General features: G+C 39.3%; 1 protein-coding gene across 9 annotated transcripts in view; it reads left to right on the top strand.

Annotated features, from left to right (window-relative positions):
* Positions 1-12,474, top strand: part of Prlr (prolactin receptor) — a 163,213-nt gene that overhangs the window by 126,192 nt on the left and 24,547 nt on the right. For 2 of the 9 annotated variants that reach the window (XM_033759135.1, XM_033759121.1), the window contains exon 3: positions 6,538-6,648. The exons of the other annotated variants lie outside the window; for them this stretch is intronic. The gene's annotated coding sequence lies outside the window, so the exon portion shown is untranslated. The remainder of the gene's footprint in view (positions 1-6,537; positions 6,649-12,474) is intronic. 9 annotated transcript variants of the gene reach the window in all.

Below are 12,474 nucleotides of genomic sequence, written 5' to 3'. Positions count from 1 at the left end.
CTGTGATTCTGGTGGGCTTTCCTTTGCATGTGATTTGCTTCTTTTCTCTACTGCTTGTAGTATTTTGTTCTTCTGTTGGGTTTCTGGGATCTTGATTATTATATGTCTAGGTGTAGAATTTTTTTGATCGTGGCTAGTTGGGGTCCTATATGCCTCGCTTATCTGTATGTCTAATTCTTCCCCTCTGTTTGGGAAGTTTTCTGTCATTAATTCTTTAAACAGCTTTTTTAAGTCATTTGCATTTTTTCCTGGTACTTCATGAATTCCTATCAGTCTTATGTTATTCTTCTTTGCATCATCTAGGAGTTGTTGGATAGATTTCTCATGCTCCCTGTTTTTAAGAGACCTCTCTTTTCATGGTCACTGTCTGCTATCCTATCTTCTACATCTGAGATTCTATCTTTGCAATCTTTTATTCTGTTGCATACACTTTCAATAGAGTTTTTAATCTCCTGGATTTCTGTTTGAAATTGTTCAATGGATTCCATTTCTTTCCTATGTTGGGTGTTCATTGTTTCCATTTCTTTCTTATTCTGGGCCTCCATGGTTTCTATTATGTTCCTAAGCGCATCTTTTTTTTTTTTCAGTTCTGTTCTGGAGTCTCAAATCATGTCTTTCATTTTGCTCACCATCTCTATGGTTACCTGGGAAATTATTTCTGTTTTGAATTTTTCTAGAGCTTCATTGATCATTTTTGATACTTCCTGTGCTGTGACTTCTGAGTATCCTGGAGGTTCACTATCTGATGTTTCATCTTTTGCCCTACTGTTTGCCATTGGTGGACTGAAAGTCTGTCTTTGTAGCTTGCTTAAGTGTTTTCTCATCTTTATTTTTGCTGTTGGGTTGACCTTGATTCAAACTCTGGGTTATTAAATCTTCTTGATATTGTTGCTTCCCAGCCTTTGATTCTCTAATGATTTATAGACATTCTCATTTTCATAATTGAGAAAACAATTCATCAAATCAATCCCTATCTTTTATCCTTATTGATACAATCAGAAACATAATAGGATAAATCACCACCCTTTATAGCCCGCCACGCCTCTGCAGAGTGAATCCTAGGACTGGCTCAGTCAGGGGATCTAATACCGGGTGGGGGGTGGGCAACGGTGCTCAGCAGCACCCCCACAGCTACCCTCCTGCCACTGTGTCTGAGCCAGTCAGTGGTGCCCACTGGAAATGGCGCAGCTTCAGAGGAGGCTGCACAGGAGAGAGGGCTCTGAGTCCAAGCCAGGGCGATGATGTGGATTTTGCACTCTTAAGGTGCTGTTCATCATTGAGATATTTCATCAAATATGTAATGCCCTCTTCATCATGGGTGGCTTAAAAATTAATAATAATAGCAACATGTATTTTAATAGAATTTTTAGCATTCAAACTTATTTTCATAGAAAATATTTCATTTCATTCCTTTCTCAACTCTGGGAGATTTAAAGGTGGTGTATTTTTAAATACTTCTGGCTACTGGATAGTAAGGTAGGACCAACACCTTGTTTTTTTAAGTTTATGTAACATTTCTCAATATATATTCAAAACCTTAAGATTGTTAGAGACAACTTGAATCATAAAACACAATTCCAAAAATTTTTTCAAATGAATATACATGAACAAGTATATTTCTCAATGAAAAGATCCCCCTTGGTGCTATTTATAAATATAAAATGTTGGTGAAAATCTAAATATCAAATCATGAAGGATTATTTAATTAGATCAGGGAATAGGCATACAAAAATATTATTTTTCCTTTTAAAATAGTATAAAAGTTTTAATAGTATAGAAATATGGAAACAGTAAGATTTGGGCACTGAAAACTGATGTGTTTGATCCTAATATATATAAAGACAAACTGAAAGTACCTATGCACCAATATCTTAGGAGTAGTTTTGTTGTCTGGAAAGATGATTCTAAAACTTTAAAACACCACTTGCACAATAAATTAAAATAAACCATTACTAAAATAATTAAATGTAGGAACATGTTATTACTTTTGTAGTTTAGGGAAAAAATATCAATAAAAATGTTAACACCACAAGAACAACTCCCTATGAGAACCTGGTCTTTAGTGGTGCAAATACATGGAAATGGTCCCCACTAAAGACAATATTGAAATTACTCATATGTTTGTGGCAAATGTTCACCAGTGATTGACAGCATACTGCCATATGCTTGTCACTGTGAAAAGCTGAGTGAGTATTTGGCCCTCAGGGAATGATTCCAACAGTCCTTGAAGTCCTACAGTCTGCTTACTTGTTTTCACAAACTGCTCTCACTTCTCTGAATTCCCTCACTACCTCCTCTGAGGGTTATTAAAAATATCCAGGGACAACCAACCGTTATTTGGCTTTCAGCTTTTGACAAGTGGGTAAAAGCAATGTCATGAAGAAACTCCTTTTTAGAATTGTCCCAACTTATTACTGAATAGTTTAATAAGCTCAATGGGGTTCTCTCTGAGAAGTGGGGTGCTTGTTTCACTCAGGTCTCTTGGCTTTTGTTGATCTTTATTATGCAAATTAAGAAAATCTGGAAATTCTAAGGGTGATAAAGAGAGAAAGAGCTCCAGAAAGTCTAGAACAAAGGAAGTCTGAGCATCTCTCCTCCTTTGTAAATGCTAGTACCAGACCTGAAGTCCCCTTTCTCCTTTCTCTGAGCTCCATTTTGTACAAGCACATCCTGTCTCTACCTGTCTGAGTCATTCTTTATCACCCTCGTACAAGATGTTCTTTCAAACTTGCTTCTTCATTCAAAACATCTGGGCTACTTATCTAGCAAGATAATTGTTTATCTGTCTTACTGGCTCATGCTCACTTTTTTCTTTTTTCCATTTTATTCAGCTTCCCTTAGGAAAAAAAAGCCACCTGTCCAATCAGAGAGGTAATGGCCATGGTCCTTATTTAGGCAGGTCTGGAAATGGGGAAGTGAATAGTCCCAGAGCAGACTCGTTGAGTGAGAATGGGAGTGGGGGCATCCAGGGCCTTTGACTGCATTTCAGAAAACCACAGGCTTGGCCTGTTTAGTAGCTGGAATGTCCTTCCTTTCTTTCTTCCTCCCTCCCTGCCTATCTTCTTTTCTTCCTTCCTTTCTCCTTCCTTTGATGCAACAACCATGAGCAGGCCGTGAGAATAGCATATTGTGCTAAAATAACCTTCTAGTTCTTACAATCTAGTGAAGAGAACATCTAGTAAAACAATTAAGCATAAATGACCCAAGTAGTAAGAGCAAGCTCCACAGGTGCCACAAAAGGCAGTAGTGTGCAGATTTGACCCAAAGAAGTGAGGGGGTCTACTTTGGGCTGGCTCAGCTGTGTAGTAGAGAGCCCTTTGGGTTCTATGTATAACTGGGTCTGGCAGACACTGCTGGTTGCTTCTCCAAACACAACTTTTCCCATTGTTTTTGTTTGGAGTCCAGTTTTGTCAAACATCAAGTGTCCGGCCCCAGAGCATGAAGAAATGTCAGACTAAGCTAATAATCATGGTACCCTCATTCACCTTTTCTGTGATTAGTGTGTGTCCATCCCACTTAGTCCTAGCCACTCAGATGTGGCAGGAGTTTCCTGGGGCTGCTGGTAAAGATTTCCCTCCTAGTGAAAAGAGAGGAGAAAGAGCTTAGCTCCTTTGAGAGATTATGAACTGCTAAATCAAACTGGAACTGGTTTTCTCAGGATTTCTTTTAGGTGAGCATTACATATCCAGTATTGAGTCTACTTTTAGCCATGAAATGCTATCAATTAATAGTTCAAAGCATCCTAACTGAAGCTTGGGGATATAGGAGGATGGTGGTGGAGGGAATTGTAGTTTTGCTCTTTCAGCCCTGGGAGGAAGTAAAGCTCCCATCAGCAAACCACTCTAGTAGGGTTCCCTTTCACTGGGTAGGTGGGATTCACAAAAATTTAACAGGGATAGTTCAGTGGGTGAAATTTCAAATCTATTGGCTTAGAGGTAGGGAAAGGTGGATGTTGTCAGAGAAGTATCATGATGTTGCTATAAAGGGAAGGAAAAGAGTTTGTGTTTCAGGTTATTGCTTTATTGGGTACAATTAAAGTGATAATTTAATCTTTGTTTGTTTGACTATCCTTTGATCCCCCCCCATTTGGAGAGTGGCTGATTTAGTGTAATCTCCAATAATTATTCTGCAGATCTTTTTATTTGTGTGCATGCTATGTCAAAGGAAAATATAGAATCTGATCTCCTATATAACCAAGTATGTTAAATGACTCCCCTACATTGCAAGCCATTCTTTCATATCTGAGAGTAAGCCATTAAATATTTTTGCCACAGACTATGGAAAGTCCTCTGAATGAGCAATGTTAATCTACTGTCCTGGATACTTTTCTGGAAAACAAAATCCACTGGTAGGTTCAAGTTTCTCTTACTGCAATTGAGCCTTCTGGAAGCCAGGGAAGTATTGTCATCCTTCTATCTTTTACATCAGGAAATAGGTAGTTTCTAGAGCTAGTTTTTACATTACAGCCACATCAACTTTGGCATGTCTTCCTCTTTCTTAGCACAAGTTACATTTTACATCAAGTGGTGAGAGTCATGTCTGCTTTTCTTCCCCTAGCCAACTGTTGTGAGGATGAAATGAATGATTGTTTTAAAAGTCTTCTATATGTCTGCAAAATGCTATGCAAGTACAAGCCTCTGTCACCATAATGAATGACAGTGTCATCATGAAAGGAGACAGTTGCCCTAAAATCTTTCCATGCTCTTTAGACTGTGTGGAGGTCAAGTTCCAGAAGAAGATGCTCCTTTTCTCTTAAATGTTTTCTGATTTGGAAACTCACAGTTCTGAGTAATCTCTTGAATACTGTTCAGCTGCCTGGTGCCACCAGAGTGCTACTTCTGTGTGTCAGTGATGTGCTGAGTCCTTCTTCTCTCAGAACGCAGAAGCTTTGCTTCACAAAGATCCCACAGAATCCAGGTGTCAGACAATGGAGAAAATGGCCTCAAAGTCGTTTCATTTTATTTTCAAGAGCTTCATTTTAGGGCTGGGTTCTTGGAAAAGCAGTTTGTCTGTGGTCCTCTTTCAACTTCCCTATGGTATTCTGTTCTCTTCCTTCTCTTCTCTACTCCTGTGATGCAGGGCTGCCTCTATTTTCTAGAGCTCCCCATTGGTAGGACCAACTCAGCTTAGAGGAGTGCTATCCAACTTTTCTTTTGTGTTATTGGAGATGAAACCCAGGAGTTTTCTACCACTGAGTTACATCCCTAACCCCTTTTATTTTGGGATAGGTCTCCCTAAATTCCCCAGACTGGCCATGAACTTGAGATCCTCTTGCCTAAGCCTCCCAAAACTGGGATTATGGGTGTGACCACCACTTCCAGTTTAACAAAACTTTCCGTGAGGATGGAAATGTTCTAGATCTGCTTTGTCTTATATGGAAGCTATTAGCCATTTGTAACTGTTGAAATGTACCTAGTGTGACTAAAGAACTAAAGCTTTAATATTATTTGATTTCAACTGACTTATAGTTAAATTACTACATGTGGCTAGTGGTTTGCCATATTAGTGCAGATTTAGAGCTTAATCCAAATCACTTTGGTGTCTCCATTATAACCCAAATTCACCTGACCTGAGTTCCACTCCAGACCCTTTCAAGAGAAGTACCAGTAAGTCTATCTCATAAACAAATTGGTATTCATAAATTAAGCTTTTATTCTCTTATAGGGTGTGTAGGTTTTGGGCATTGCCATTCATTAGTCAAAGAAGGGGCTCAGATGTTAGGAATTCAGGGGCTTTGGCAGGTAAGTGTCAGGGTGAAAAGACTATGTGCATAGAACTTTAGCTATACTTTACAGAACACTCAATGGATGGGCATATACTCCCCAGGACTCTGTTGTGCCTCTTATAGTCGCAGAGAATCGATGCAGTAGTTACCAACTAAACTAGGTTGTGTTGATTGTCTCTGGACTGGCCCTAGAAGTGTCAGGCTAAGTAAGACTAGCCATTACATCACCTAACCTCAGATTTCAAAGCTGAACAAAAACTCGTTCATGTCCTGGGCCAATGGATGTCAGAATGAAACTCAATGCCTCCCATCTATTGACTGCACTGAGGTGTTAGGACCTTGAATCCCTCAACTTCATCTCTCTTTGGTCAATGGGAAAGAGAGAGAATATGTGAAAGATTAAAACTATACTAGAAGTCTATCATTCCTTCCCACTTTCAGAATCACAACCACTTCACCTATCAAATTATAACAGAGACAATGAACTGAAATTACATGGACAGAGAAAAAAGGAGAACAAATTCTCTACCCTACATGTTTTAACTATTGCTGTCATGGGACTTCCAGTATCCTGACTGAAGTGATAGTGAAAAGCAGGAATTAGAGAGGAAAAGTGCTTCTGAAACATTCTTGAGAACCTTTTCTTAGAATTGTCAACTTTCCAAGATGTACATAGAACCCATCCTCAGTGTTCCAAAGATTCTCGCATTAGGCAGGTGGTCATAGTACTTCATGCCAGACACTGCTTAATTAATTAGTTTCCCCTCACAACAAGCCCGATGTAAAGATACTAATATCATTCCCTCTTATAGATGAGAACATTGAGATGAGAGGCTCATGAATGATCCAAGGTAACACAGCTAGTGAGTGGTACATGGAGTGAGAGGAACTTGACCTGTTTCCCCACACTGCCAACAAGATTCGTGAGTATGTCCTATATGTCCTGTCTGACTGAGAGGAAGAAAATAGTTGGACATGAGAATCTAATCAACTCACAGGCTTACTGTTTCCATGCAAATTCTAAATGTGTTTCCTGTGGAAAAGCAGCTACTCTCCTTCCTCCACTGGCATTTTCTTTCTCCATTCTTTTCAGTTCCAGCTGGGGCTCTTACACTTCAGCTTGAGTGAGAATCACCTAGTTACTCATAAAAAATGCCCCTACTTGAGTTCCACCCTTCAAAGATTTTGAGTCATTAAATCTGAGGTGAGCAAGTAGCAGTCAGAACATACTAGAAACAATAACCCAGGAATACTGATTGCTAATGGAGGGCCACTCGACATTACAGCCACCATTGGGTAGCAGAATGTGCCCAGTTATCCCAATATTAGAAGGGCTGACTCTGAGTATTCAGAATCAATCTCTGGCCCCAAGATCCTCCCACTTATGACCCCAAAGTCTTCTTATGACCCCATTCCCCATGGCCAGGTGGGTTTTTGTACTCCTGGGGCTCTTTGAAGGTAAGGGCCATTTATCCTTTGTAGCCAGTTGAAGTGGAAAACATATGGTCAACATAGACCCCAGAACTCAACTGCTGATTTCCTCTCTCTCCATATAGTATGATGCTAGACAACTCCCAGATCCTCTCTGGGCCTCAGCATTCTCACCTGTATGATGAGAGTAATAATACCTACATCTGGACTTAGACTGTGTTCAGGGTAAAGCAAGCTGACAAGATAGTGCCTGGCATTAAGTGTGAACTTTATAAAGCCTGGCTGATTTTATTACCACAGTTCTAACAACACTGGAGGCTTTTATAGTAAGTTGCTAGTTTCAGCCATTTACTCCTTTGAGATTCATTTTCCTTGAGTGTGAAATGGGAGCAATAATGTATTTATAACAATAGCTGTCTTGCCCTCTGCCCAGAATTATTATAAAAATAAAATGTGATAATGATGTGTCATTGCTTTATAAGCTGCAGATCACCATGAAAAAATAAAAGTGTTATAATTTTACCTTTATCTTTGATTTTGCTAATTTGAAGCATGACTCAGGGTCCCAAGTCTGGATCTATACTGCTGCTGTAGGGAATGGTGGCTGAGAAGGTTGCCTTTCTGAGCCTCAGTTTCTCCTCCTATCAGTAGGGCCTCCTATTTGAAGTATTGTGTGAACCATGATGTTGATCAGTGGATCTCAAACCTGGCTACATGTTAGGACCATCTAGAGAGCCTTTGTAATGACCATGTCCCAGTCAGCCCAACTCTGACCCACTTGGAGTAGTCCACTGATATCCCTAGGGGACCCCTGCGGATACAAAACCTCTCTTCTATAAAATGCCACAGTATTTACCTATAACCTACACTGTCTTCCTCTGTACTTCATTTCTAGACTACTTGTAACACCTAATACAAAGTAAATGCTAGATAAGTAGCTCATGCTATATACTGTCTAGAAAATAATGACCAAAATATGTGTGTACATATTCAGTACAGGTGCAACTTTTTTTCCAAATATATTCAGTCTGGGGTTGATAGTCAGGCCACAGATGCAGAACCTGTGGATAGGAAAGGCCAAGAAAATGAGAATTGCTATGGACATGGAGTAGGAATGGACCCTTAAAATGTCCTTGCTTGTAATATGAATGGGGATTGGAAACCACTGGTGTGTGTGGAGCAGCTCTGTAAACTGGAAAACACAATGTACATGTACAGGTGCTTCATAATTGTTATTTACTGATTGATGAACTCATGAGGGATGAGTTCCTCTGAAAATTCAGGCAGCCATCTGTCCAAAGTGTGCACTTTAGACCTAGCTCCTATTCTTGCCTTTAAGCCAAAAAGGCTAAGCAAAAAGAAATCTCACTGTTGCTAAGATGATGTGGAGAGTGAGAAGAGTTCATTTAATAGAGTTTAGGAGTGACCTCCGGCTGACATAAGCACTCAGCATTTGTTTAATTAAACTGACTCCAGTTTGGGAGGACATACACTACAGGCAAATACACTACAGTGCAGTAATTTACACAAATTAAATTCAAAGCCAAATCTTTCTATGTAAGTCCCCTGTGTGGCACAAACCCTGAGCCACTCCTGTTTGGATGATTCTCTCTGCTAATCATCTACTTTTGCAAAAAGCAGCCATCATATTGCACTGTGTGCACCTCCTCTTCTGGGCATCCTCACTGAACACAAATTTCCCCCTGACGGATCTTTGAGCTTTATGGGTGATGAGAGGTAGGTTCTCTAAAACCAGAGGTAGGCATTTTAAAGCAGTCTCCATACTATCTAGTGACTTTCACACAGCCATAATGTCATTATGAAACTGTCAGATTTGAATATGATGAATATTTTATATAGAAATAATTCCCTTGTGGAAAATTCCACATGTTTTCCACCAAATGGTATTTCAAAACAAGGAATAGGAGGGAAATCTGCCCAAGAAGCAGCAAAATGTAAACTTCATAATTGCAGAGATGAAACACAATAATGGGCAATCACATAAGCAAAGATCAGCCTGTGAACACCCACAAATGCATGTGTAAATAAGTCACCAGAGCCAAAAGCAAGGAAGCCCTAACAGCTGAGGGCATACATGTGCACAAAGCTAATTACCAGCTGGGCAGGAAGAGCTAGAAGCTTCATCTGTCCTTCTTCAGGCTAGGGCTACTTGATACTAAGTCACCAACTTTCCAATTCTGCCCAGAAGAGCAGCTGCCATATTCTCCTTAAAATCAGTTCAGATTCTCTTGTCAAAAATTACAGAGTACACTGGCTCTAAGTGTTACTTTTTATCACAGTGTAGGCCCTCTTCTGCTGCACACAGATGTCCTGTTCCACTGTGTGTTAGTTACAGTTACACTTGTTAAAGTTGTCTGGAGGAACAGAATCAAAAGGGAAAAAATGATGTATAATTATGGAAGGGAACTTACTATGTAGAGAGTCTTAGAAGGTAGAGAGTCCATAATGGTTGCCCGCATGTTGTAAAGTTGGAAGGTGTAGTAGCTGCTACAGAGCAAGAAGGATCAAGGACACAACACCAATCTAAGACCAAAGACCTGGTGTCTCTGTGGACTCACTATATAAGTCTGCATTCAAAGACTGAAAAAGCCAGAGTCTGGTAGCCACAGGTGATGGAAGAAAAAGACATACCTATCAAGAAGACTAGAGCCTTTTTAAAAAAGTGCACCCACCTCCTTCATCTTTACCTTTTATTCCATCCAGGCTACACTGCAATTGGTTGGTGCCAAACTGAGAGTGGGTCTTCCCCCTCAATTTGTTGGCCTACATATCAAGCATCCCTTGAAACACTCTCAGACATACCCACTTTACTAATCTGCTAGATGGTTCCTAATCCAGTCAATGAGATACTTCACAATTGACTGTCATATATATCTTAATGTCTTATGCAGTTTTTTCACCTTTGAGGCTTCACTGATTCTCTTATTCATTCCCCAGTCACTGACCATTAACTTTAGAGCTTGTATACAACCATCTTCACCTTTAGCCTAGTATGGGATAGCTAGCTGCTCCCTCCTGCTTCTCTCCCCACCCTGAGCACATTATGTCCTATGTTTTCCAAGTCAAAAGTTGAAATTCTCTATTGGGAAAAAAATCAGACTCCTAGAAATGAAAGGACACATATGGGGTTCTCACCTGTCATTGCAGTCTCAGGCCATATGAGACCCAGGTGGAGCATAGCAGATAAGGCAATCCCACGAGCAGAGAACCCCAAATGGAGCACCTAAGGAATGACCTGACCCTTAAAACAGTGGTGAATGTACACAAAATTCATTTGCAAGAATTGAGACTTTCTGCATTTTTAGGATAAGAAAGGCACTAAAAGTTTAATTTAGGTAATTAATCAGGAGGCATGACCAGTAGCGTGCTAATCTTTCATAGTGGGTAGCTGAAGTTGGTATAGATTATTAGGAGTGCAGGGTTTCCTGATCATTTCCCTATCATTTGTCTTCATCAACCTTAGAATATCCCAAAATTTGCCAAAACCTAGAAGCAACTCAAATATCCACCAACAGTAGAATGAATATATAAATCATGGTATTCATTCATGGACATATGAATGAAGATGAATGAGATGAAGTGAAAATGAATTATGTGAAAACTGAATGACAAGACAAACACACACACAGTCCAAAAAGTTGCAATTCTATTTACTATCCATAGAGTTCAAAAGTAGGCAAAATTAATCTGTAGTGTTAGAAGTCATGAGAACAGCACTTATTGGGAAGGTTAGCAGAGATCAGGAGAAGGCAAGAGTTGAGTTTCTGGGGGTCTACTAGTGCTATTTCTCAACATGGAAATAGTCCCGATACAATGGGAATATTCAACTGGTGACATGTTATTGAAGAATAGTTATGATTTATGCATACCATATGTGTGACAGTCTTTAAGGAAAGACTTGCATTGTGTCTACTTGTCCATCAAGGGTTTGGGGTTTTTTAATTAATTAATTTTATTGGTATATTTAAGGTATGCAATGTAATGACATTCATCATTGAAAATTTGCTCCTTTACATAATCCATCTTGGTTCTTAATTTTTCCCCATTCCCCTGCCTTCCCTTCAACCCCTCCAACCCTCCCTATCTGCAAAGACTTTCTTTCCATTTTTTCTTTTTCTCATGCTAATTCCATTCCCCTCTTTCTTTTCTTCTAGCCCTCACTTCCCTTCTCCTTTGCACCTTTTTTTCCTATTTCACATGATCTATTATACCTTTTAGTCCTTATTCACACTTTCAATTTCTCACACTAGAGAAACTATTCAGTATTTACACATATGCATCCTGCTTATTTCGCTTAGGAGTATCGACTTAATGTGCATCCATTTAGCTATAAATGTCTCTAGTTTCTCATTCTTTATGGATGAGTAGTATTCCACTTTGTAAAAAGAAAAACCATGTTTTCTTTATCCGGTATCCTGTTGATGAGCAATTGGGCTGCTTCCAAGTTTTAGCTATCATGAATTGTGCTGCTATGAACATGGGTGCACATATATCACTGTGGTATGATTCTTTTAATTCTTTGGGAAGATACTCAGTAAGAGAATAGCTAGGTCAAATGGGACATCCAATCCTAGCACTTTGAGATATCTCCATACTGATTACCACAGTGGTTGCACCAGTCTACACTCCCACCAGCAGTGGAGCAGTGTTCCTCTCTCCCTACGGCTCAGCCAGCATTTGTTATTGGTTGATTTCACAATAACAGCCATTCTTTCTGGGGTGAGGTGGAATTTCAGCATTGTTTTCATTTGCATCTCTCTAATGACCAGTGACATTGAACATTTTTTCATATGTTTATTTGCTTTTTCTATTTCTTTGTCTGAGAAATGCCTGTTCATTTCAGATGCCCATTTTTGGATTGGGTCTTTAAATTTGGGAGGTCTGATTTTTTTAAGTTCTTCATATATTCGAGACAGTAGAACTTTGTCTGAGTAAGAGCTGGTGAAAGTTGTTTTTCCCACAGTGTGGGTTGTCTCTTCACACTGTTGGTCATTTCTCTTGCTGTGCAGAAGCTATTTAGTAAGAAGAGATCCCACTTGTTGTTTGTGCTAGTTCACAGGCAACTGAGGTTTTGTTCATAAAATCTTTTCTTACACCAATGTCTTCAAGAGTTTTACCTAACCTCTCTTCCAGCTAGTTTAGTGTTTCTGTTTTAATATTTAGATGTTTAATCCATTTTGATTTTATTTTAGTGCATGGTGAGAGATAAAGGTCTATACTACAAAGCCACTGTGATTAAAAAAAAAAAAAAAAAAAAAAAAAAAAAAAAACGTACAAACAAAGAAAAAATAAAAAAC

The sequence above is a fragment of the Fukomys damarensis genome, unplaced genomic scaffold, assembly GCF_012274545.1.
Source record: "Fukomys damarensis isolate Sample0158 unplaced genomic scaffold, DMR_v1.0_HiC HiC_scaffold_1, whole genome shotgun sequence".
Lineage (NCBI taxonomy): Eukaryota > Metazoa > Chordata > Mammalia > Rodentia > Bathyergidae > Fukomys > Fukomys damarensis.
The sequence above is the reverse complement of the archived record's forward strand: the minus strand, read 5'-3'. Positions and strand labels throughout refer to the sequence as shown.